General features: G+C 43.9%; 1 protein-coding gene across 3 annotated transcripts in view; it reads right to left on the bottom strand.

Moving 5' to 3' along the window:
* The window catches only part of DCC (DCC netrin 1 receptor), a 947,660-nt gene that overhangs the window by 499,092 nt on the left and 423,322 nt on the right, over positions 1-25,246 (bottom strand). The gene's annotated exons all lie outside the window — the stretch shown is intronic.

Consider the following 25,246-nt stretch of genomic DNA (forward strand, 5'->3'; position numbering starts at 1 on the left):
ATCTGCAAGGCACATGGCGCTATGCTGTAATGTTGCTATATACTCTGGACAGGTTTGGTTAAGTGGGAGAAGAAAGAGAGGGAATGAGACATTAGAATGCTAAAAAAGGGAGGGGGGACCCCCAAGATAGAGTCAATGAATATGCAGTTCTATACGAGTGCTTGGAAAGTTCATTTTAAAAAGGAATTAGTTCCAGTTCACTCCCTCCAAAATGGAACTAGTTCAGTCAATTCACAGTTCTAGGTGGTCCTTGGAAGTTTTGGTTTTTAGGGGCACATAGCTGCGCCAGGGGTGAAATATTTGGGTGGTGGTAGTTAGCCTTTGCTGCTGCTCAAATGTTCTGGTGCGCTGATGCGCCCTGCTTGGCTATGGTCCCCAACCACACTACACAAAGGTGCAGTCTCACTGGCTTACCCCTGTACTGCTGATCATGTGTCTCACCATCATGCGCATGCTCCCTACCACATCTTCAGCAAGGTCAGCAGACACATCTGGAAGAACAGGGATGGAATAATGCTTGTGGGGATCCTCCAGATGTTGCTGAACTTCCACTAGCCCCAGCAAACATTGCCAATAGCCAGGAATAATGGGAGCTGTAGTTCAGCAACATCAGGATGGCCCAAAGTCCCAATATCTGGACTTTGGGACCAATTATCTGCAGCAGTAAAAGTGGGTATTTCACTTCACTTTTAAAAAAATACAGATATTTCTAATATCCCTAGAAGAAAAGTACTATGAATACATGAAGCCAACATGCACTGAGTCAAACTATGTGTTCCTCTAGCCCAGAACTATCAACTTTTGACCGACAAAGACCCTGCAGGGTCTTGGAGAAAGAGAGGTCTTTCACAGATCAAATGCTACCTGAGATCTTTTTAATTGGTGGTGCTAGAGGTTGAGCCTGGGAAATTGAGCATGTGCTCCTCGAACTCTGACCTAAGCTCCTGAAGAATCCAATTGTATTTGGAAAAAATATATCCAATGATAGTTATTTATAGGAATGGAAGGTGTCCAAACAACCTTTCACCAACCTACATTGCTCTCTCAAAGAAGCAAACTGAGGTGGAAGATGCCTAAAGGACTGGTCACTGAGAAACAAGGGGGGACTTTCAGCATGCTTGGGGGAACCCCAAGATTTGCAGTACAATTCTTTTTTAAAAAATGAGGAGGGGTTAAAATCACAACAAGGGTTCCACTTCCTCAGCAACTATTGAATGTGGTGTGCCAGCTGGAAAGGTAAAGAAAAAGGGACCCCTGACCGTTAAATCCAGTCATGGACAACTCTGGGGTTGTGGCGCTCATCTCGCTTTATTGGCTGAGGGAGCTGGCATACAGCTTCCGGGTCATGTGGCCAGAATGACTAAGCCGCTTCTGGCAAACCAGAGCAGCACATGGAAATGCCGTTTAGCTTCCGGCCTGAGCGGTACCTCTTGATCTACTTGCACTTTGGCGTGCTTTCGAACTGCTAGGTGGGCAGGAGCAGGGACCGAGCAACGGGAGCTCACCCCATCAAGGGGATTCGAACTGCCGACCTTTTGATCGGCAAGTCCTAGGCTCTGTAGTTTAACCCACAGTGCCACCCGTGTCCCTTTGTGTCAGCTGGAAAGAGGGGAGTAAAATGCCCCTCTATCAGTCACTTAGAGATTATAGTATCTTGAAAAAGGACATAATTGGCTGGAATCTGAAACAAGAGCAAGAACCTGATTAGCAGCCGATGATTCACAGCCACATTTTGTTGCAGTTCCCACTCGATGCTAACTGTCATCCAAGCATTTCTGAGTATGATTTCCTGTAGCTATAAGGCTCTGGGCTGGCATCCTTTCGCCATTATTCACCCAAATTATGAACCTGGCCATGATTTGACACATTGCAATAACTGGCATGCAATGGAGAGCACAACATGAGCTATTCCCCTAATGATGATCAATTTTAAGGTCGGTTAATTAACATTTCCTTAATCTGGTTAATCTTTGGAGAGGCTTCCTAGGCCTGTTATCTAATTGATGAATTTTGTAAAAACATCCTTCTTCTTTATGATGCCTTGAGTTATGTTCACAGATATCAGTTATGCTCAAGCACAAGTGCTGGGATCATAAGTCTGGCTGCTGCATTATCCACAAATGCTTTGCAACAGAGGGAGTCATCTTTCTGTGGGCCAAACCTTGTGGTATGCCCTCTCAGGAAATAATGCATTAGATTCTTTGAGGTTATACACCTCGTGCTCAGAGTTCACCTACATATCAACACTACTACACCCAGAAAAGTGAAGGCAGCTGAAGCTTTAAGCCAACGCACAATAAATTTTAAGAGGGTTGAAGGCGATAGCATATAACCCGTGGTAAATAAACTCTCAGTTCTTTCATTCTGCAGTTCTCGCTGGTCAAACAGGCTTTTGCTATCATAACCCACGTAGATAATTTGCCAAGAAAGGCAACAGTGGAATGAGTGTGGGCCCACTGTAAGGAATGATGCCTCTATCATATGACCTTCAAATTTCTAAAAATATTACAGTGGTACCTCAGGTTAAGTACTTAATTAATTTTGGAGGTCCGTTCTTAACCTGAAACTGTTCTTAACCTGAAGCACCACTTTAGATAATGGGGCAGGAGCACGATTTCTGTTCTCATACTGAAGCAATGTTCTTAACCCGAGGTACTATTTTTGGGTTAGCAGAGTCTGTAACCTGAAGCATATGTAACCTGAAGCGTATGTAACCCGAGGTACCACTGTCTACTCTCAGCTCTGCTCTGGCAGTGGAGGATGTGACTTGCATTCCCATTTCTGCGAACATCAGTTGACCAGTGAATATAGCAACAAGCCAGATAATTTCTCTAGCTAGCCCAGTTTGTTTCCTCTAGCTAGCAGCAGTTCCCTGGACTCTTAGTCTATGATCAGCTTAGATAGGGTGCCTTCAGAGGAATTCAGGTTGAAGCAGATCTTTGTGAGGTTGCACGAATCAAAGCAGGAACTTCTGAAGTAGCTTGTGATGTGTCAGTGATCCAGCCATAAAAATAAAAAATGCTGCAGATCTGCAAAAAACAAAACTATGTTTCTAAGCTTAGCATATAAGGAAAAGACCAGGGTGGGGGGAAGAGTGTGAGCAGCATTGCAAAACTGAAACGTATGTTTTTCATTTAAGGAAGAGCCTAGGATTAGGAGGGTGGACAGAGAACACCTTTGTGACTTACGTATCAAGTTTGTAACCAGAGAAAATTATTTTGCTTGGGAAGAAAATCTCTATTAGTTCTTCCCACCACAAAATCAGATTTCACACCTAAAGGTATCTCTCTCATGTCTGCAATTTTCAGAGCAATTGCCTACAAAACACAAGGGGAGAGTGAGTTGTTTTTTTTTCCTGGCTGGATACGTCCAGGGAGAGAGTAATACTTCACTAAGTGAAATAGCTCTGTCCACTGCCTTGAATGAGGTGATTTTGGCAGAAGGGGCTATATATCAAAACCATTTTTATTTTTTTTATTTTAAATGTAAGAACAATCCTTTGGGTGTTATGCATCAGGAGTTGGATGGCAATGAAATAGCTGTAAGTTGCTCAGTTCACAATTAAAGTTTGCATCAAACTCCTTTAGTGTCAGCCAAACTGGGCCTTATTTCCTCTGGCAAAAAGTCAGTCAAACATTTTTGAAATTAAGAATATAAGGGACAGTGGCCATCTAGTCCAGCATCCTGCTCTCACAGTGGCCATCTAAATGTTCATAAGAAGACCACAAGCAGGACCTAATCAGAAGAGCATTTTCCCCATCTGCAGTTTCCAGCAACTTCTATTTAGAAGCACTGGTGTAGGAATTGGGGCTACAGGAATTCATTATACTGAGAGGCAGTTGGCAAAAAATAATAATAAAATAAATAAATGCAAATAGATAACAATATCAGCTCCATCTGGTACGTAGGCTGAGACCCTATCTGCTTGCAGACTGTCTTGCCAGAGTGGTACATGCTCTGGTTATCTCCCACTTGGACTACTGCAATGCGCTCTACGCGGGGCTACCTTTGAAGGTGACCCGGAAACTACAACTAATCCAGAATGTGGCAGCTAGACTGGTGACTGGGAGCGGCCGCCGAGACCATACCTTGGTCTTGAAAGACCTACATTGGCTCCCAGTACGTTTCCGAGCACAATTCAAAGTGTTGGTGCTGACCTTTAAAGCCCTAAACGGCCTCGGTCCAGTATATCTGAAGGAGCGTCTCCTCCCCCATCGTTCTGCCCGGACACTGAGGTCCAGCTCTGAGGGCCTTCTGGCGGTTCCCTCACTGCGAGAGGCCAAGTTACAGGGAACCAGACAGAGGGCCTTCTCGGTAGTGGTGCCCGCCCTGTGAAACGCCCTCTCATCAGATGTCAAAGCGATAAACATCTACCTGACATTCAGAAGACATCTGAAGGCAGCCCTGTTCAGGGAAGTTTTTAATATGTGACATTTTAGTGTATCTTTCATCTTTGTTGGAAGCCGCCCAGAGTAGCTGGGGAAACCCAGCCAGATGGGCGGGGTACAAATAATAAATTATTATTATTATTATTATTATTATTATTATTATTATTATTATTATTATTATTATTATATCAATTTAGGACTGGAAAAAACACACACAAATATACTAATTTGTCCATCCCTGATTCACAGTAGTTGATTCACTCAGGATGGCCTGACTTCAATAGTTCAGGCAGAATTTCATGGCGTGATAGATTTTCTTACTACTTATACATTACCCTGTGATCGTACAAGATGAGAGGTGGCTTAGAAATATAAATAACAACAAGATTTTATCTTCAGATGCTTATTGGAACTTTGAAAAGTACATAAAGGTAGAAGAGGAAGTAAGGAAGATATATGCTCTTCCAACCTCCACCTCCAGGTCTAGGTACTTTTCAAGAGAGAGAGAATGTAAAAAGCTAACCACCACATGTCTACAAGTGGGAAGGAGCTGCTCTGTGGGCACCAGGAAAGTTTTTCAAGGGCACAATTGACCCAAAGCCACATGGGTGCCAACTTGGTGACCCAGCTCAAGAGCACAGAACCTGAACCTATAAATTCAAACCACAAGAGAAAGGAAGCATATATTTTTTACATCAGCAGGTGGTTGGGTCATCTCAACTCTATGACCCTATGCCACATACTGTATTTTTCCACGTATAAGATGCCCCCATTTATAAGACGCCCCCTATTTTGGGGGGACTCCAAATTAAGAAAACACCCTCTCAGCACTACCCTTCTATAAGATGAGCCCCAATTTTAAACCTAATTTTTTGGTTAAAAAAACCTAGTTTTATACACAGAAAAATATAGTAATTTATTAGGTCAACAGTATCATTGCTAACTAGAACATATAATCCTGTCCAACAAAGTTTACTCGTTTTATCCATTAGTATTATTTCATGGGGAGGTGAGCAGGAGGGAGAATAATGACTATGGATTCCAAAGTTTAAGTCTCTTAAAAATTCAACACCCTGCTAGTGTTTTGGCTGCATCGTTGTTATGCTTCACCACAAACATCTCAAATAAATCAGCCACAGCCTTCAGCGTCAATAAGTCACATGAATATTTTATACTGCACCATGTCTGACTTCACATTTAGCTTTCAAAAAAAGAAAATCAGTAGGTAGTGATGGGTTACAGTAGACTGCATTGTCCCAATGAATTCCATGTCGTTATTTTATGAGGTAAGATAACTCTGCACTGACTGCCAATAAGCTTCTGGGCCCAATTCAAAGTTTTGACCTATAAAGACTTAAAACAGATCAGGACCTCAACACCTCAGGGACCGCCTCTCCACATATCAACCATCCTGGACTCCGCATTCATCATCTGAGGCCTTTCTTGGTGTGCCACATCCTCATGAGGTCCAAATGGTGGCAACAAGAGAAGGGGCCTCCTCTGTAGCAGATACCCATTTGTGGAATGCTCTCCACAGGGAGGTTTGCCTGACACCTTTGTTTTATATATATATTTTAGGTGGCGGGTGAAAAAGGTTCCTCTTCAACCAGGCCTTTGGCCTTTTAAATGGCCTCGGTCCAGTATACCTGAAGGAGTGTCTCCACCCCCATCGTTCTGCCCGGACGCTGCGGTCTAGTGCCGAGGGCCTTCTGGTGGTTCCCTCACTATGAGAAGCAAAGCTACAGGGAACCAGGCAGAGGGCCTTCTCTGTAGTGGCGCCTGCCCTGTGGAACGCCCTCCCACCAGATGTCAAAGAGATAAACAACTACCTGACATTTAGAACACATCTGAAGGCAGCCCTGTTAAGGGAAGTTTTTAATGTGTGACATTTTGATGTATTTTTAATCTTTGTTGGAAGCCGCCCAGAGTGCTGTTTTGTTTTAATTATTGACTTGTGTTTTTCTCTTGTATCTTGTCTTTTATTCTGTGAACCATCCCAAGATCTTATGATGAAGGGCTGTATATAAATTTAATTAACAACAACAACAACACACTCTTCCTGATATATATTTGGTGACTGCAAAGAGAAGGAGATATCTGTGCAGAGTCCATAGTTTATTAAACTATGGCAGATCAGTGAAAGAAGCAGAAAAACAAAAAGACCATGGAGGCAAGGAAGAGAATAGCCCTGGTAGATCAGGTGAAAAGCTCATCTATTCTAGCATCCTGTGGCCAACCAGATGCACATGGGCAGCTGTCAAGCAGGAACTGAGTGCAACAGCACTCTCCCAATTTGTGGATTCCAGTCATACCCTGGATTCTGAATGCCTTGCGAGTCACACGTTTTGGCTCCTAAATGCTGCAAACCTGGAAGTGAGTGTTCCGGTTTGTGAACTTTCTTTGGAACCCGAATATCTGACACAACATCTGTGGCTTCTGATTGGCTGCAGAAGCTTCCTGCTGCCAATCGGAAGTCACACCTTGGTTTCTGAACATTTTGGAAGTTGAATGGACTTCCGGAATGGATTCTGTTCAACTTCCGAGGTACCACTGTACTGCCACTGACAGTGGAGGTAGAACACTGGTATCATGGTTAGTAACCAATGATATAGCCACATCTGCTATGAATTTGTCTAATCTTCTTTTAAAGACTCCCAAGCTTTTTAGGAGTGTATTTCACAATTTCGCCATGCACTGTGTGTTTTAATAACCCACATGCTATTTCAGTTTCAGGACTGTAACACGCAGAATATATTTCACTTTAATGCGCTTTTTACGTAGTTAAGTTTTAAGTTTGGCTCTTTCTTTAATGGCTTTCCCCCTGCCGTTTGTTTTGTGCTCTTAGGCTTCTTTTCAACTTTAATTTTAGTGATTGATATTTGCACTTGTAAACCACCTGGAGTTTGATTGTTTTCGAAGAAGAGGCAAGATATAAATGCCCAAATAAATAAGCCAACAAAATAAAGACTCCCACCGCAGACATTTATCTCCATGCCTCCCCCCTGAAGCAAATCTCATAGATTTTGATGGAGGGATTTAATTGTACAGAGCTACGGCGTAGAGCCTAGGACTTGCTGATCAGTGGTTTGAATCCCTGTGATTGGGTGAGCTCCCGTTGCTCGGTCCCTGCTCCTGCCAACCTAGCAGTTCGAAAGCACGTCAAAGTACAAGTAGATAAATAGGTACCACTCCGGCGGGAAGGTAAACGGCATTTCCATGTGCTGCTCTGGTTCACCAGAAGTGGCTTAGTCATGCTGGCCACATGACCTGGAAGCTGTATGCCAGCTCCCTCGGCCAATAAAGCGAGATGAGTGCCGCAACCCCAGAATCGGTCACGACTGGACCTAATGATCAGGGGTCCCTTTACCTTTTACATGGCAGAACTGTGTGCAAGTGGCTTTGAATGCTACAAGCCTGCCTGCTGTTTGCTTGCTATATCCATCACGACAGAGCAAAAACACAGCTGGGTCACATGGAGTGGAGGAAGGGGCATGCGGTGGAGGCGGTCTGCCCCGTGTATCACCACTGAGGGGGGTGACAAAATGCCAGGCGGCACTCACTGTGGAGCCTGCAGCACTCCCAAGCCACGCGTCTCTCCTAGGAGTGACCCTGTGGTTTGAGCATCTGCAGGCTCCGCGCTGCCCCAAACCGTAGGAATGATTGCTGGGTGCGGAGCACACTCCCCGCCCACAGGCAGCCTCAGCATGACCTTGGGGTGCGGGGCACACTCCCCCTCACAGATAAAGCCACAGCTGTCTCAACATCTTGCCCTCTGTCTAACCTTTTGCGGTCTCAGTAGTCTGCGGTGTCCTGTCTGTGACCTTTGTCTCTGAAACCTTTGTCTCCTTCGTCATACACTGTGCAAGGGGGAAATGATGCAGTGGAAACAGGTGCCAAAATAACTTTGTACCACCCCACAATCTCAGGGCTGGAAGATGTGTAAAGGTCACAGCCCAAAATGTATCTGCCTGGGTTGCATATTGTGTCAATAAAAAGAGCCTCCACAGAGCTGGCTGGCAGCTTGCTTGCAGCTCACCTGTGCACAGCTCGCCTGCATTATCAACTCCTGCCTCATGTCCTTCACTTCACAAACAGTTCACCTGTTGCCTCCCCCTCAGTTGTAGGGCAGCTGAGTGGGAGGAGGCAAGCAGACACCTCAGAGGCTCCACAGAGCATCCCGCCCCAGCTCGCCCTGCCCCAAGGGCAGCTGGCAGGGCATGCGCGCTGCCCCAGCTGCCCAATCGGCTTGCTCCACCTCTGGGGTCACATCCGGCTGGGTGTGGCTGCAAGAGTGGTCTAAATTTGCTAACTCAGCTCCTGCTTGCTTATCAAGCAATGGGCATGATGGAGGATAAGGCTAGCAATGACTAGTATCAATGATGGCTATGCTCCCCACTCAGACACAGTAATGCTTCTGAATGCCAGTTACTGGAAACTGCAGGAGGGGAGCAGGTGCGCCGAGTTGCCCCCAACATTGTGGGGGCCCATCGTGCATGTATGATATCACACTCAGACCACCACCCCCAACCCAGCCAGGCCAACTTGGTCCACCACCTTCCCACCACCAACAGTCTGGCCTTCACTGCATCCCTGGAAGAGGATGCACCAATGCTTCTCGCTGGCACATCCTTTTGAGGAACACAGTGGAATGGTTGGAGCCCGCCTTGAAAGCATTGGGTGGCCCTGGCCCCCATGGCTCCTGAAAGATGACCCTCCCCCATAGATAGTGCCAATGGAGTGGAGAGTGTTATTGTGCTCAGTTTCTACTTGTGGGTTTCAAGGTGCTTGTGAGAATAGGATGCTGGATGAGATAAGCCACTAGTCTGATCCCACCAGGAATCTTCTCATGCTATTGTGTTCTTGGAAGCATAAGCTGGTGCAGCAGCAGCCACCAGCAGTGACAGAGCTATGGGGAAACTTTACTTCAGTCTCAAAGGCGGTGAAGAAAGCCAAGAAGAGGCAGATTTAAGGGAGGGAGGACTAAAGCAGAGAACTATGAGTGGGTCAGTTACACAATTCTGGGCACTGGAGATACCCGGTGGGGAGGGGAAAGTGCATATAAAGCACTGGATGATTAAAACCGTGCAAATATGTCTCAGAGGAAGCTTATGGAGACCAGAGTCTTGGACCTCCTTCACAGAAGGAGCTGTTTTTAAAACCGAAATGCCATCTTTTATATTTCATGTTGATTCATTAAAAAATATAGAGAAATGATTTGGGAGGCCTTGACTGTGATAGAGAAGAAACAGGAAGGGAGGGCAATAAAAAGTTATTATATGTGGGGTGGCAATGCAAAATCATTAAGGAGGCCTGGGAGAAGATATACAAAGATTGGAAAGGAATGTGGGAAATGATTGTTCTTTAAAAAAATGAAGTTACGATATTGAGATGTTCAGGTTCTGTTGGACTTATTGAACAAAATACTTTGTTCCAATACTTAAGAATGAATGCCAGGCCAAGAAGAGTGGATGCCAGGATAAGACTAACCAGCTCCTACAGAATGAAGAAGCCTCTGTCGAAGAAGATAAAGAAGATCAGCAAAATAAACTATTGAAGTATGCAGGACTAATCAGTTAACTTGAAACCCAAGGAAGAAAGAGGACTTTGAACTTTTAAAAATGGACAATTGTTTAATGCATATCTTTTAAGCTTTGTGTATAGTTCTTACATTAGTATAACTAATTACATTAGTATAACTTTTAAAAATCACTTGTAATAAGACGAGGAAGGCTTAAAATTGAAATACTAAGAGTATAAGGTTTTAAGGACGTGCATGAAAAAGAGAGGCCTATAACTCGGACAGGAAAATTGGCTTCCAGGTGGAAAAATCGAAGCTGGAAACAGAATTGTTAGAACCCAGTGCTAAGATATTGTCGAGAATGTATAACCTGCTGTTGAAATGGAATACTGAGGATGAAACGGTTAAATCCGCTATGATAAAATGGGCACAAGACATTGGTCATAACATCATGTTCGCTGACTGGGAACGGTTGTGGACCACCGGTTTGAAATTTACGGCATGCAGTGCCATAAGAGAGAATATTATGAAAATGATATACAGGTGGTACATGACCCCAGTCAAGCTAGCAAAGATATATCATCTGCCTGATAACAAATGTTGGAAATGTAAAGAAACGGAAGGAACTTTCTTTCACCTTTGGTGGGCCTGCCTGAGGATTAAGGCTTTCTGGGAAATGATATATAATGAACTGAAAAAAGTATTTAAATATACTTTCCTAAAGAAACCAGAGGCCTTTCTTCTGGGTATGGTTGGCCAATTGGTGCCAAAGAAGGATAGAACTTTCTTTATGTATGCTACAGCAGCAGCAGGAATACTCATCGCAAAGCACTGGAAGACACAAGATCTACCCACCTTGGAAGAATGGCAGATGCAAGTAATAGACTATATGGAACTGGCAGAAATGACCGGCAGAATCCAAGATCAAGGAGAAGAGTTGGTGGAAGAAGATTGGAAGAAGTTTAAAGTTTATCTACAAAATTATAGATAGATAGATAGATAGATAGATAGATAGATAGATAGATAGATAGATTCTTTATTGTCATTACACAAGTGCAACATTGCACAAGTGCAACGAAATTGGATGCCATCCCTTAAAAACAACAAAAGCAAAACAACAACAACAACCAAACAAACCACATTCCAGCCACACCCACACCCACACCCATCAAACTCCCAGGTCACACTATCGAGTTACTGCATTTAAGAAGGCCACAGCTCTTGGATAGAAACTATTTTTCAGTCTATTTGTCCTTGACTTGATGTTTCTGTATCTCCTGCCAGAAGGCAGTAGTACAAACAGACTGTGTCCCGGGTGAGATGCATCCTGCAGGATATTGTTTGCTTTCCTAAGACAACGGGAACCGTACAGTTCTTCCAAAGATGGGAGGGGATGACCAATAATCCTTTGGGCTGTGGTTATGACCTTCTGGAGCACCTTCCTCTTCCTAGCTGTACAGCTGGAGAACCAGGCACAAATACAGTATGTGAGAATGCTCTCTATGGAGCCTCGGTAGAAGGACACCAGCAGTCTCTCACTCAGATTGTTCTTCTTTAAAAGTCTGAGGAAATAAATTCTCTGCTGGGCCTTCTTCACCAGAGCAGTGGTATTTGCGCTCCAAGTCATGCCCTGATCGATAGTCACTCCCAAAAACCTGAATTCCGCCACCCTCTCCACCCGTTCCCCGTTGATATACAAGGGCTGAATGTCCGCCTTTTTTTCCCTGTAATCCACCACCAATTCCTTGGTCTTAGTCGTATTAAGAGCCAGATTGTTCTCTCCACACCAAGCACAAAGCCGCTCCACCTCGTCCCGATAGGCGGACTCATCCCCTCCTGAAATGAGCCCCACCACCGTAGTGTCATCAGCAAACTTGATGATTTTGTTGCTGGAATAAATGGCTGTACAATCATACGTATAGAGAGTATAGAGCAGGGGACTCAACACACAACCCTGTGGTGAGCCGGTGTTAAGGCTAAGGGCTGTGGACATATGTGACCCTACTCTAACCCTCTGAGAACGTTCTGACAAAAAGTCCAAAACCCAGAGACAGGTGGAGTTGGAGAGTCCAATCGCCTCTAGCTTGGACACCAGTCTATGGGGGAGGATAGTGTTAAAAGCAGAGCTAAAATCCACAAACAGCAGCCTCACATAACTCCCCGGCTGCTCCAGATGGAACAGAGCAGCATGGAGAGTGGTAGTGATAGCGTCTTCCGTGGATCTATTTGCCCTGTATGCAAACTGGTAGTTGTCAAAAGTTGATGGAAGACAGGAAATAATGTGACGGCGCACCAGTTTCTCAAAACACTTCATGATGATTGGAGTCAGTGCAACTGGTCTGTAGTCGTTCAGACTACTGATTGTGGATTTTTTAGGCAGAGGAACAATAGTTGACGACTTCAGGCAGGGTGGGACAATAGACTGGTGTAAGGACTTGTTGAAGATCTTAGTAAAGACCCTCGCCAGCTGATCCGCACAGCCCTTCAACACCTTTCCCGTGATGCCATCAGGTCCAGCAGCCTTCCTCGGATTCACCATCCTCAATACCTGTCTCACCTCATGCTCCTCTACAGTGAATGAGGGGCCCCTATGGGCTGGTGGCTGTAATACCGGCGTCTCAGGTGGCTCCTTCTCGAAGCGAGCAAAGAAGAAGTTAAGCTCCTCCGCCAGCAAAGGGTCACCGTCGACAGCACCAAGGTTAGGTTTGTAGTTGGTAATATGCTGAATCCCCTGCCACATCTGTCTTGTGTTGTTACTCCTTAAATTATCCTCAATCCTCTGCCTATAGACCAGTTTTGCCCGTCGAATACCCCTCTTCAAGTTTGCTCTTGCCACACTGTAAAGCTGCACCTCGCCCGACCTAAAAGCCCTGTTCCTTTCCCGCAACAGGCACTGGACCTCTCTATTCATCCAGGGTTTCTGATTGGGGTAAAACCGGATGGATTTATTTACTGTGACAGTGTCTGTGCAGTGATTGATATAGCACAGAACTGCCGCCGTGTGCTCCTCCAGGTCTGAACGATCGAAAATGTCCCAATTGGTTCTCTCAAAACAGTCCTGCAGCTGATGGATAGCACCTTCAGGCCAGATTTTAACAGTCCTTGATATTGTGGGAGCCCGTTTCCTGAGTGGGATATATGCTGGTACCAGGAACAGAGACATATGGTCGGACTGGCCCAAATGTGGCAGCTGTAAAGCCCTATAGCCGTGATTTACATTCGAATAAACTTTGTCCAGTGTCTTGTCCCCTCTTGTGGGACATTTCACATGCTGATAGAGCGTTGGGAGCACTTTTTTAAGTTCAACATGATTAAAGTCTCCCGCAATGATGTGCACAGCTTCAGGATGCTTGTCTTGCTGGCTGCTGATAAGGCTCTGCAGGCATCCCAGCGCCAAGTTGGCATTGGCATCTGGTGGCACGTACACACCAGTTAGCATAACAACTGTAAACTCCCTAGGGAGATAGGCTGGTCTACATTTAACAGCCACATATTCCAAATCCGGTGAACAGTAACTGCCAACGGTCTTAGAATTATTGGACCAGCATTTGTTCACATATACACACAGCCCCCCTCCTCTGGTTTTTCCGAAGTCCATGCCTCGGTCATGACGATGTACCACACAGCCTTCCAACTGAATAGCCGTGTCTGGTATGGACGGTTGAAGCCATGTCTCAATGACAAATAAAACGCAGCAAAAAATTTATTGTAAAACCTATGAGCGTTAAAGGCAGTGTAAATGAAATGATGGGGTTCTAGTGATTAAGATAAGTAAGAATACAAAGGGAAAGATAAAGGATAAAAATGAATATGCATGAGCTTGCTGAAATTTTTTTTTTAAAGTGGAATACAAGAAGGGAAGGTGGGAGGAAGTAAGGAAAATAAGGTTTTGAAGACTATTAAAATGAATCAGAGTTTTCTTTTTAATTTTTTATTAATCTTTTTTATGTTTTCTTTTTTTCTTTATGATTTTTGATGTTGTTTGTACTTTTGATGTTTGTTGTTTGTTGTCTTTCTATCTGTTGTAAAATTTAATAAATATCATTCATAAAAAAAAAAAAATTAAGGACGTGCATGAAAAAGTGTTAAACAATGGAACCAAGAGGGGGAGGGAAGTCAAGCAAAAATTATGGTTTAAAAATTTGTTGATGAGGCTTTTTGTTGTTATTTTTGGAAAATTAATAAAATGTTATAAAAAAAGAGATTCATTAAAAGATAGCAAGAGATGTTTGATCTATTACTGTACAGATTTAATCTACACCTAAAGCAACGTCCAGTGATGTCTGCCCACTTGTGCAAGGAAAATCTGCTTGGGCAATGGGATTTATGGGTTCTCTTCTCCTCCATACGCCAAATCAAACTTCGTTGGATCTCACCCGTAATAAAGAAATCATTCCCAAATGACCCAAGAAAACACCCGACTACCATGTCCACATAGGAAGTGGCAGCTTTTAATTAGTATATAAATTCTTCCCTAACAAAAGCAAATGGCTCAGTGCAACTTACAATCTGTGGAAAGTGGTTTCACAAGCTAGCTCAAGGGTATATATTCTATGGAAAGATCTGTGCTCTAAATAAAGTACAGTACATTAGCGAAGTAACTAATTGTGTAATTTTAGCTGTTAAAAATAAAACCCTTCCCCCCTCCACCCTCCAGTGTGTGTCCCCCCCCCCATCAGCCATATTAGGGAATAATCAATTATGTATCCCTTTAACCAAATAATGAAGAAGGAGCTAGTTATTTATGGTCAATGCTTAGACTGAAAGAGGATGCACTAATTACAAGATGATTATTATTTTCTCATTGGTGCTGATCTGCCTCATTAGCACCATAATCCCTTCCCTTCATCTTACAGACTGCTGGTAACCTTTCCGATGACTTTGATATTCAAATTACCCACTTAGGGAAGGGGCTTGTGGGCCTCTGAGCACTTCCTGGGAGGGGCCGAGAATCATAAAATATATTCATTCTGTCCCATGTACTAATGGCAACACAATTATTTGAGTGAGGATCCTCATGTACCCAAAACACTGCCGTCTATGCACAAGAGTGGGGTATGAAGAGGCTTGGGTGGCCTGGACAACAACCAAAAATTGAGAGAGAGAGAGAAAGTAGGGAGCACAAAATAACTCAAAGAGGACTAAGTAAGCACAGCACTCACAGAATCTGGGGGAAATGAAATGGAGTATTCGGGAATAGAATATGTGTAGCTGGCTGGAATGTTGGAAAGAAGCACTCCATGTTGCAACCTTTTTGGCCTGAGGGCCTTCTATAGTCTGGCCCCAACTCTGCCAGCTGAGCTCCAATATCAACACACACACACACAGAGAGAGAGAGAGAGAGAGAGAGAGAGAGAGAGAGAGAGAGAGAGAGAGAAGTCAGACCATTAGTCTATCAAGGTCTGCACTGATTGGCATAGGCTCTCCAGAATTTCAGATGAGAGACAGCCCCAGTCCTACCTGGAGACCTGGAGATGCCAGGGTTTAAACTGGTGGCCTTTCCCAGGCCAGGCAGATTTTATACCTCTGAGCTTTGGCCATTCCCCAAGGCCCATCTTTACATGCAAATAGGCCAAGCATATTCTTAGGATTCACACATGTATTTTGGCCCCCAGACTCAACCAGCCAAGAGACTGTGACTGTTGGATGCTGTCTGCCACCATTACTTTCAGGGAGTGTGCAAGGACTTCCTGTGATTGTTTGTTTCCCGCCTAAACCGATTAAAATTATTTACAGTGAGGCAAATCTTGCCAATTTAAGAGTTGGCAAAGTGCAAGTCTATAGATTTACTTTAAAATAATTGCCTTATGCTACGTACGATATTTGATAGAAAGTCCCGTGGGCTCATTTTATGTTCATCGATCAAGGCAGCTTGAATTATAAGCTCTCTCTCTCTCTCTCACACACACACACAGCCCTATATCTATATTTATACAACCTTCTCAACAAATAAAGTAGATAGGCTGATCACACGCCAGGAAGTGGGCTTACAAAGTGCTTTTTCAGGGCATTAAATAAATAATAATACATAAACCTTTGCCAGAGTTGGAGGGGGAGACAATAACACCATTAAAAATATTGTTAATCTTGTCAGATTTGTAACTTGTCAGCTGCTCTTGGTTAGTGGGAGGTGAGGAGGAGAGAGGAGGAGAATAAGTTGACAATGATAAAAGTAGTGATTTGCAGCCTTCAGAATGGGAGGCATCTAGAAGTGATCAAGGTTAGGGATGTGGGAGAAATTGGGTTTAGAAACATAAGGTCGGTCAACTGGATCAGGCCATATATAAATATACTGTTGTGGGTTTGGTGGGGTCAGTCTAGATGATGCTCCCAGTCCCTTCCAATAAGTATTGGGCAGAAAGAGAGACCCACGTTCTGCTCAGGCCCTTCACACCAGTCTCTGCCAACCTGGGGGTACCATAGGATGAACCCCAAAATGAATGTGGTCCTTGACTGCAAAGCAAAACAACAACAACAACGGTTCTCTACCCCCCTGGTGAATAGGATTGCAGCCTAGGATTGCATTTCTTAATTTGGGTCAATTGTTTTACAGTAACACAGAAAGGAAATGCAAACACCTCCTTTGAAATTAATATAAATGGGGGGTGGGAAAACAGGCTCCTCTTCAATAAATAACTTGCATTTACACAGCAACATTTATGAACCAGTGTGCAAAGGAACACATTGTGTTACTGGCAATGCTTCTTTCTTTAGTGGGGTAGGAGAGCTGGAAGAAAAATTCACACCTGGGAACCAATGCGCCCCTTTGGTTTCAGATAGTACATGGGTTGATGAGTCTAAAAACCCCAGTACACCAATTTTCATAGCACTCTAACGGCTGTGGTGGCTTATTTTCCAGAAGCAGGCCTTTTTTTCCAACCAGAACCCACTGGAACTCAGTTCCAGTAACTCTCAGGTGGGTGGCATCATTATTAAAAGAGAAACAGGGAGGTGTTTATGGTGACATCTGGCACCATTTTTTTCTAGAAAAATAGCACTGACCAGAAGCAATGTATTTTGCCATAACCCTGGAAGATTCTGACCAAACTAAGCCTCCTAGAGCACAATATCAGGAGGCTTTGTTTGGTCAGCATTGAGTATACACTTTCAGAGTTATGGCTAAATACATTACTTCTGGCAAATGAACCTCCATAGATGCAAGAGGGCTGTGAAAATTTGTGATCAGGGCCTTTAAGACTCGTACTACCTGAAACCCAAGGGCACATCAGTTGCCAGATGTGAAATATATTGGCATTACTTTCAGATCTCCATCACTTTGCCATCACTATCGCTCCACTGTGCCAGTCTCAGCAAACACCTTGTTTATAACAATGAATATATGTTTTGCTTGAACTTTAGGAAAGACTTTATGTGTGCTGGTTGGTGCTCCTGTCCATTGGCTAGAGGAACTATCTCAGCAGATATATCTGACACCTATTGTGGGATGTGATACATAAGAAGCAGTCAAGTACAACATCCCTTGTTTTCCTACAGTGGACATGTGGGGGAATGTTTGGTCCAGCCAGTCGAAAACTTCCTGTTTCCTCCTGGGCTGGAACATCCTTCCTTTGCATGTGACTGAATGTGGGTGTGACCTTACCTGTTCAGGTAACAAAAGGACAAGGCATGCAGCACACACTCTCTCTTTGACTTCCTCCATCGTTGGACCAGATTTTTAGCTAGAAATGCTTTCAGTCAACAGAGGACACTGGGAATATCCCCATATGGGATAGATCCACGTGTATATATCTGTAACTAAGTCTGCCTTCAGGGATCTATCTGGAAACTGATGTGAGTAAACTTCTTTTATATACTTTAAACAAGATTGTGGTGTGTTTATTCTTTTAAGAGGGATATAAGGGAATTTACCAGGAACCTAATAGTGAGAGGCTTACACAAGCCTGCAACCAGCTATCTGCTGTGTATGTTTAAAAGGGGAATGTAAAACTCTGCTAAGTAAAAGAACTTGCTAGTGCAAGTTAGGAAGGATATTAATAAACAATGTATCCACTCCTGCTTCCCTGAACATTCACACACCTATCAAGCCTTCCCAGCGAAGGTAGACAGCACAGAAGGTGTAGAGCAGGCTTCCCCAACCTCGGCCCTCCAGATGTTTTGAGACTACAATTCCCATCATCCCTGACCACTGGTCCTGCTAGCTAGGGATCATGGGAGTTGTAGGCTAAAAAAATCTAGAGGCCCAAGGTTGGGGAAGCCCGGTGTAGAGGCAAAGGAAGATCAGGGTGATTCATGTGGACTCCAGTGGTACCTGTGAAAGGAGGACTGCCAGAAGTGATGTCTCTGCTCTGAATGGTTGTCAGCTTGTTAGAAAGTATACGAGAACTGGTCCTGCAAAGAGCAGTGTCCTTAAGGCCAAAACCAATTTTTCATAGGTTCTCTTCCACCGTGAAAGAAGCTTCCATTTTCCCATCTCATTGAGAATGTCTTCAGAATGTCTTTAGTATTCCAGCCATTGCTAGGTTCCATCTATTTATTTGACAAATATAATTTATGTACTGCTTAAATGCAAAGAAAAACCCTCCAACTGGTTTAAGCAAAGAATAAAACAATGCAATTATCAGAAAAGAGTAGTTTTAAAAAACCTTATGAAATACCAACAAACACCCAACAATAAGCTAAAAACCATATTAAAACACATGACAACATTCTACATATCTGGATAGGCATTGCCTAAGCAAAGACATTTTTGACAGGTGTCAGAAGGAGAACAGCAAAGGCACTAGCGTACTGTCAGTAGGCAGGGAGTTCTGGAGTTCCACTAAAATAATGTTCTTTATACAAATTTGGAATGAATATTATGTAACACCTGTAGCAATGCCAGTTCTGCAGCCTTTGCAGAACTTTGGATCACTCATCTTTGACAAAGAGTCCATTCATCACCTCCCCCTACCCTCCACTCCATTAATTGATGGAGAATGGTTGAGGGCAGGCATCCCCAACCTTCGGTTCTCCAGATGTTTTCCCATCATCCCTGACCACTGGTCCTGTTAGCTAGGGATCATGGGAGTTGTAGGCCAAAACATCTGGAGGGCCGCAGGTTGCGGATGCCTGGTTGAGGGGGAGAAATTGGTTGGCACAAGACTTTTAAAAAATAGTCCTTCCAGGCTACACTGATTTGCTACCAGCTACAGTCCTATGAATAAGACTGCCAAATGCCCCCAGTTTTACAAGACTGTAGAATTTCATCCTCTTTGAGGATTGCTAGATTTGGAGATAATGCAGCAAGAAAAGCAATCTGGCAGAACCAAATGCATTATTAATTGGTAACTGGGTAAGTTGCAGTAAGGTCTCTCTGTGTGTGGCACAGCTGATTTGTACCACAGTGGGCATGCATGCATGCACGCAAGCACGCACACAGCACCACACACAAAAACTACATTTTCACAGAGGTGGCTTTTTTGCAAGCTTGAGAGATGATAGCAGCTTGCATCAAATCAATGCTAAATGTGTCTTTGCATTTTTTTTAAAATGCAAAGCATCAGCTGGGCTGGGTGATAATTAACAGGACCAGACCTGGCACGGAGAGGGAATTTAACCTTCTCCTGCTGTGGTTTCCTGAGGAAAATGCCTCCTCTGAAGCTCATATTACCATTGGGAGAAAATTCCCAGTTGACACCAGTGGCGGATTTTCCACTCAAAATACCAGCTTCAGAAAAGCGCTGCTTCTTTTTCTCAGAACCACAGCAGGGGAAGTTCCCTTTCTAGCCTGGTCTGATCCTCTTAATTATCTCCCACCCCAGCTGATGCTCTGCATTTTAAAAAAGCATTTTAAAACAAAAACATAGGCTAGTTGCATTTAATGCCACACCTAGGTTAGCCTTTAGGGGACGCGCGTGGCGCTGTGGGTAAAACCTCAGTGCCTAGGGCTTGCCAATCGCATGGTTGGCGGTTCGAATCCCTGCAGCAGGGTGAGCTCCCATCTTTCGGTCCCAGCTCCTGCCCACCTAGCAGTTCGAAAGCACCCTTAAGTGCAAGTAGATAAATAGGTACCGCTTTATAGCGGGAAGGTAAATGGTGTTTCCGTGTGCTGCGCTGGTGCTGACTCACCAGAGCAGCTTCGTCACGCTGGCCACATGACCCGGAAGTGTCTCCAGACAGCGCTGGCCCCCGGCCTCTTAAGTGAAATGGGCGCACAACCCTAGAGTCAGATACGACTGGCCTGTACGGGCAGGGGTACCTTTACCTTTTACCTTTACCTAGGTTAGCCTTTAGCCTTGTTAATTTGTAGCTGAGCTTCAAAACCACAGACACTCTGCTCATAAGCTTATATATGGCACTATATAAGCCATATTGAAGGCTATAAGTCAGGGGTCAGCAAACTTTTTCAGCAGGGGGCCGGTCCACTGTCCCTCAGACCATGTGGTGGGCTGGACTATATTCTGAAGAGAAAAAAATATGAACGAATTACTATGCCCCACAAATAACCCAGAGATGCATTTTAAATAAAAGGACACATTCTACTCATGTAAAAACATGCTGATTCCCAAATCATCCGCAGGCCAGTTTGAGAAGGCGATTGGGCTGCATGCGGCTCCAGGCCTTAGGTTGTCTATCCCTGCTATAAATGCATCAAGCTACTATAAGACCTATAAAACACCTGGGAAAGCATGATTACCTAGGGTCAAGAGTGCCTGACAGGTGGTGTGCAAACATCATTCACCACTAGCCTATAGTACAGTAGAGTATGGGAGAGTATGCAGTGCTTGGGAAGACAAACGTATACTACTGTTCTGATGTCAAATTTCCAGCATTCCTATGATGCATTGCTCCAAGATAATTAGAGAGGCTTCGAACAGCTAGAATATGAATCCCGCCACCTTTTGCAAAAAGTAAATCAAGTGGGATTATGATGCAAGCTCTGAGCAAATGATATATATCATTTAAAACCATGAACACACCCTGATGACAGAGTTCAGCCTTGCCATAACTCTAGGGGAACCTCATTCAGAGAAGAAGAGGAGGTCTCAGGAGACCTCTAGTGCCACTGTTACAACTGAGCAGCCCAATTTACCCAGTCCAAAAGACACTTTGCCTGACCCCCTTGAAACCTTATGTACCATACCTAGTCTTTTGTCTCAACTCTAGATTCTCCCCCTTCAGCTCCAATTGCCTAAGAGTGGAGGTGGTGTTGGGCTCGGAAATAAGTTTGTAGTTTGTAGAAGAGAGCTAGATTGGAAGCTTTGATAACAATGGTGCACTCAAAGGGAAGGAGGAGAAATCAGAGGACACGGTGTGCAATAGGACACAGCAGATTACTAGGAAGCGGAAGGAACTGCCTGAGAGGGGATAAACCCCCCAATATATGCATTTGCGAGGATACCAGGTCTCTCTTGGTTTTGGTAGCTCTAACTGAGAGATGGGGCACTTCATCCCAGGGGACAGATGTGGAACTCTAGGCTTCTCAATGGACCATTGTGACTTTCTCCAGGCAATACCCCCACACCATCAGCTCTGCTCACACTGGGTGCTTTTGTCTGGCTAAATTTTGGCCTCTATAAAGATGAATGAGTCCTTGTAGATGCTCCTGACTTTTATGTGGCTGTAATGTAGCCTAATGTGCAAAGATAAGAATAGCATCTATTGCTCTGACCACTATTGCTCCTGGGTGAACCCACACTGACCTTTAGCTCTGCCCACCACTGACACATGACTCCCTGAAATGTTGCTCATGAAGCAATGATGCCCCTGGCATGAAAAAGGTTTCCCACACCTGTACCTTAACTTCCTTGAGCTTCAGCTCAACCTTGTTCCAGGTGATCCTAGCTTCAGCAACAGCAGTGGTGGTTCAGCGGAGAGGGGTGGTGGTTGGTGCTTACTTGACCTTCCATTACTGGAATTTCTGTAGAAGGGTGGGGCAGCAAGGAGGCTGGTGCAGTGAAAACACACTGGCAGGGCCAGCCCAGCTCTCCTGCTGATGTGTTTGCACTGCACTGACCTCTCTGCAACTTCACTACTCATCCTCTCCCTTCTGTGCAGTGATGGGATATCAGCATCCACCCTACTCAACAACAGTTCTCCTTTGTCCTGCTCCCGGGTACTGGGAATTAATGAGGGGCACATAGCAGTGGGAGAGTGGACAGGAGTCCCAAGACTAATGGCAAGATGGAGAAAGGGAAGAAGGAAAATTAGGGCAACTGAGCATGCTGTACTTAGTGAAAAGGATATCGGAGCATTTTCACTCAGTGAAAGCTGGGGGAATTGACTTAGATGAGTACTATTAAAAGCAGCCATTAAGGCCTCGTTTTCTGCTCCATACATTTGCCCCCAAGGAGCGTAAACTTGCATCCCAGGCATTTGCACAGTGGTCTGATAGGTCTTCATTGACCTTAGTAGAGTTAAAGGGGTCACACGGCTGAACAGTTCCCAAGCAATTTTTTCCCAATGTATTAAGCACAAAAAAGCTTCATTCTAACACCATCACACATGTTTGTTCCACTGATGCATCTCTGCTCCCTCCCCCCTCACCCAAAAAGAGACATGTTTATTTGAGCAAATGTTGTTCTCCATGTAGATACACGTTTTCTTCTGTGTGTTCCCCACAGGAATTTACTCTCAATTTTCCCATCATAGATAAGCAAGTCATAAAACAAAGTGGTCCACTGAGGCATCTCAAAGGAGGAGTTTACACACAGGCCTGAATCTCTGAAATGAGGAAAGAGGCTAAGGTTCCTCTAAGCTTCATTTTGCTCTTTGTATTCTGAACTTAATAGTACCACAGAAACAATCCAACTCAAGTTAGTTGCACCCCCAGTTCAGCTATTGCTTAACACCTTTATAAATACCCTCCAACATTTCTCAGATGAAAATAGGGACATCCTATTCTACATCAGGAAGCTTCTCCCACATTTGATCTTGCCACACACATACATGTCACATACATCAGTCACCTTGAGCCAAAGACAATCCCTCCGCTGAACCTACCTCACAGGATTGTTGTAAAGAAAAAAATGTGTGAGGGAAGGGATCTTTTACAACACCTCCCACAGATAAATAGAATGGAAAAACTGTTTCACTGTAAGTTCCTGTCAGGGAAAAAGATGGGAAATAATAATAATAATAATAATAATAATAATAATAATAATAATAATAATAATGGAAACTATGGGAATGACTGAAAGAGGACTGAATATTATATATAGATTATATGGGAAAATACTGTAAGAAGAAAGGAATTATAACCGCTTGAACAAACACAGCAGTATATGTGATAACATGTGACTATATAAGGTAATGAGAATAATGTAGAAGAATAAGAAAACACAGGTTTTTTTTAAAAAAAAGATAGTAGATAGGAAACCATGGGAAGAGTGGAAGGGAAGTAAATTTAAAGATATATAGGAATTAAACAACTTGAAGGAAATTAGACATGATACCATTATTATATGTTCATGTTTTATATTTATGTTATCGCCTTTATTTCCATTTTGTGCATGAATATAACTGATTAAGTAATGATGGCAAGATATAACAGAAAAGCAAATAAAAAACTCTAAGCCAGGCTTTGGCTGGGGAGGGCAGGATATAAGTAAATTATTATTATTATTATTGAAACTATGGTAATGATCAGGAACATAGCAGAGAGTTAATCCTACTGAACTGAGTGGGATGTACCTCTGAGTAAAAATGCTTAGGATTGCTATGTAAGGCTGCACAGTCTTTACCCAGTTACCTGGGAGTAAGCTCCATTGAATACAGTGGGACTTCCTTCTGAGTAGGCAGGGTATGTTTCCATTTACAATAAAGGAAAGGTTTCCTTTAAAAAGACCTGGCTGCTGAAGCAACGCTATTACAGAATTTAAAGTGGATTGGTGGCATTTTCCTTCAAAATGAAGGACTTTATATGCCAGCACCATTTCTATCATTTGGTGCAGGGATTTTATTTTCAGTATAATCAGGATTCCATTTTTGCACCTACATACACACCCACACACCATTTTTAACTGTTCTCTGAGATGCGGAGGGGAGGAAAAGGGAAAACCCGGGACATTCCGGGATCAAATCTGAAACTGAGATGGCTTTTGTAATTTGGGGACTATTCCAGGAAAATCAGGACACTTGAAGGGTACAAGTGCTTGAAATGGCCACGTTTGCTGCTTGATCCATGACTAATCAAGCCAGATAGCCAGAAGGTATATAATTGAGATTATATATGATCACTGCACATGGTGATGGCAGTCATGAAATTAAAAGACGCCTGCTTCTTGGGGAAAAAGCAATGACAAACCTAGACAGCATCTTAAAAAGCAGAGACATCACCTTGCCGACAAAGGTCCGTATAGTTAAAGCTATGGTTTTCCCAGTAGTGATGTATGGAAGTGAGAGCTGGACCATCAAGAAGCTAAATTGCCGAAAAATTGATGCTTTTGAATTATGGTGCTGGAGGAGACTCTTGAGAGTCCCATTCTTAAGGAAATCAGCCCTGATTGCTCACTGGAAGGACAGATCCTGAAGCTGAGGCTCCAATACTTTGGCCACCTCATGAAAAGACAAGACTCCCTGGAAAAGACCCTGATGTTGGGAAAGAGAGAAGGGGACGACAGAGGATGAGATGGATGGACAGTGTTCTCGAAGCTACCAGTATGAGTTTGACCAAACTGCAGGAGGCAGTGGAAGACAGGAGTGCCTGGCATGCTCTGGTCTATGGGGTCACGAAGAGTCAGGCATGACTAAATGACGACTGTTCTGGTCACATATGTGCTATCAAAACTTCCATATACTGGTCCAGTATACCTGAAGGAGCATCTCCACCCCCATCATTCTGCCCGGACACTGCGGTCCAGTGCCAAGGGCCTTCTGGCAGTTCCCTCACTGCGAGAAGCCAAGTTACAAGGAACCAGGCAGAGGGCCTTCTTAATAGTGGCACCCGCCCGGTGGAATACCCTCCCACCAGATGTCAAAGAGAAAAACAACTACCAGACTTTTAGAAGACATCTGAAGGCAGCCCTGTTTAGGGAAGCTTTTAATGTTTAAAGGACTATTGTATATTAATATTTTGTTGGAAGCTGCCCAGATGGGCGGGGTATAAATAATAATAATAATAATAATAATAATAATAATAATAATAATTCCATATGGTGCCTCCTAGAGAGCCTGTGTACAGATTGGAGTGCTACTCCAGCCATGAAGCTCATCATGTCACCTTGGTCCAGTCACTGTCACTCAGCTTGGCCTACCTCAAGGGGTGGTTGTGAGGAGAAAATTGAGGGGGTCATGCATGCATGCTGCCTTGAGCTCCCTGATATGTATATGTGTGAGTGTGAGTGTATCTCCTTCCCCGTTTTTAAAAATCAATATTTTACAAGCCTCACGCATTTTTAGC

The sequence above is a fragment of the Podarcis gaigeae genome, assembly GCF_964106915.1.
Source record: "Podarcis gaigeae genome assembly, chromosome: 11".
NCBI classification, from domain to species: Eukaryota; Metazoa; Chordata; class Lepidosauria; order Squamata; family Lacertidae; genus Podarcis; species Podarcis gaigeae.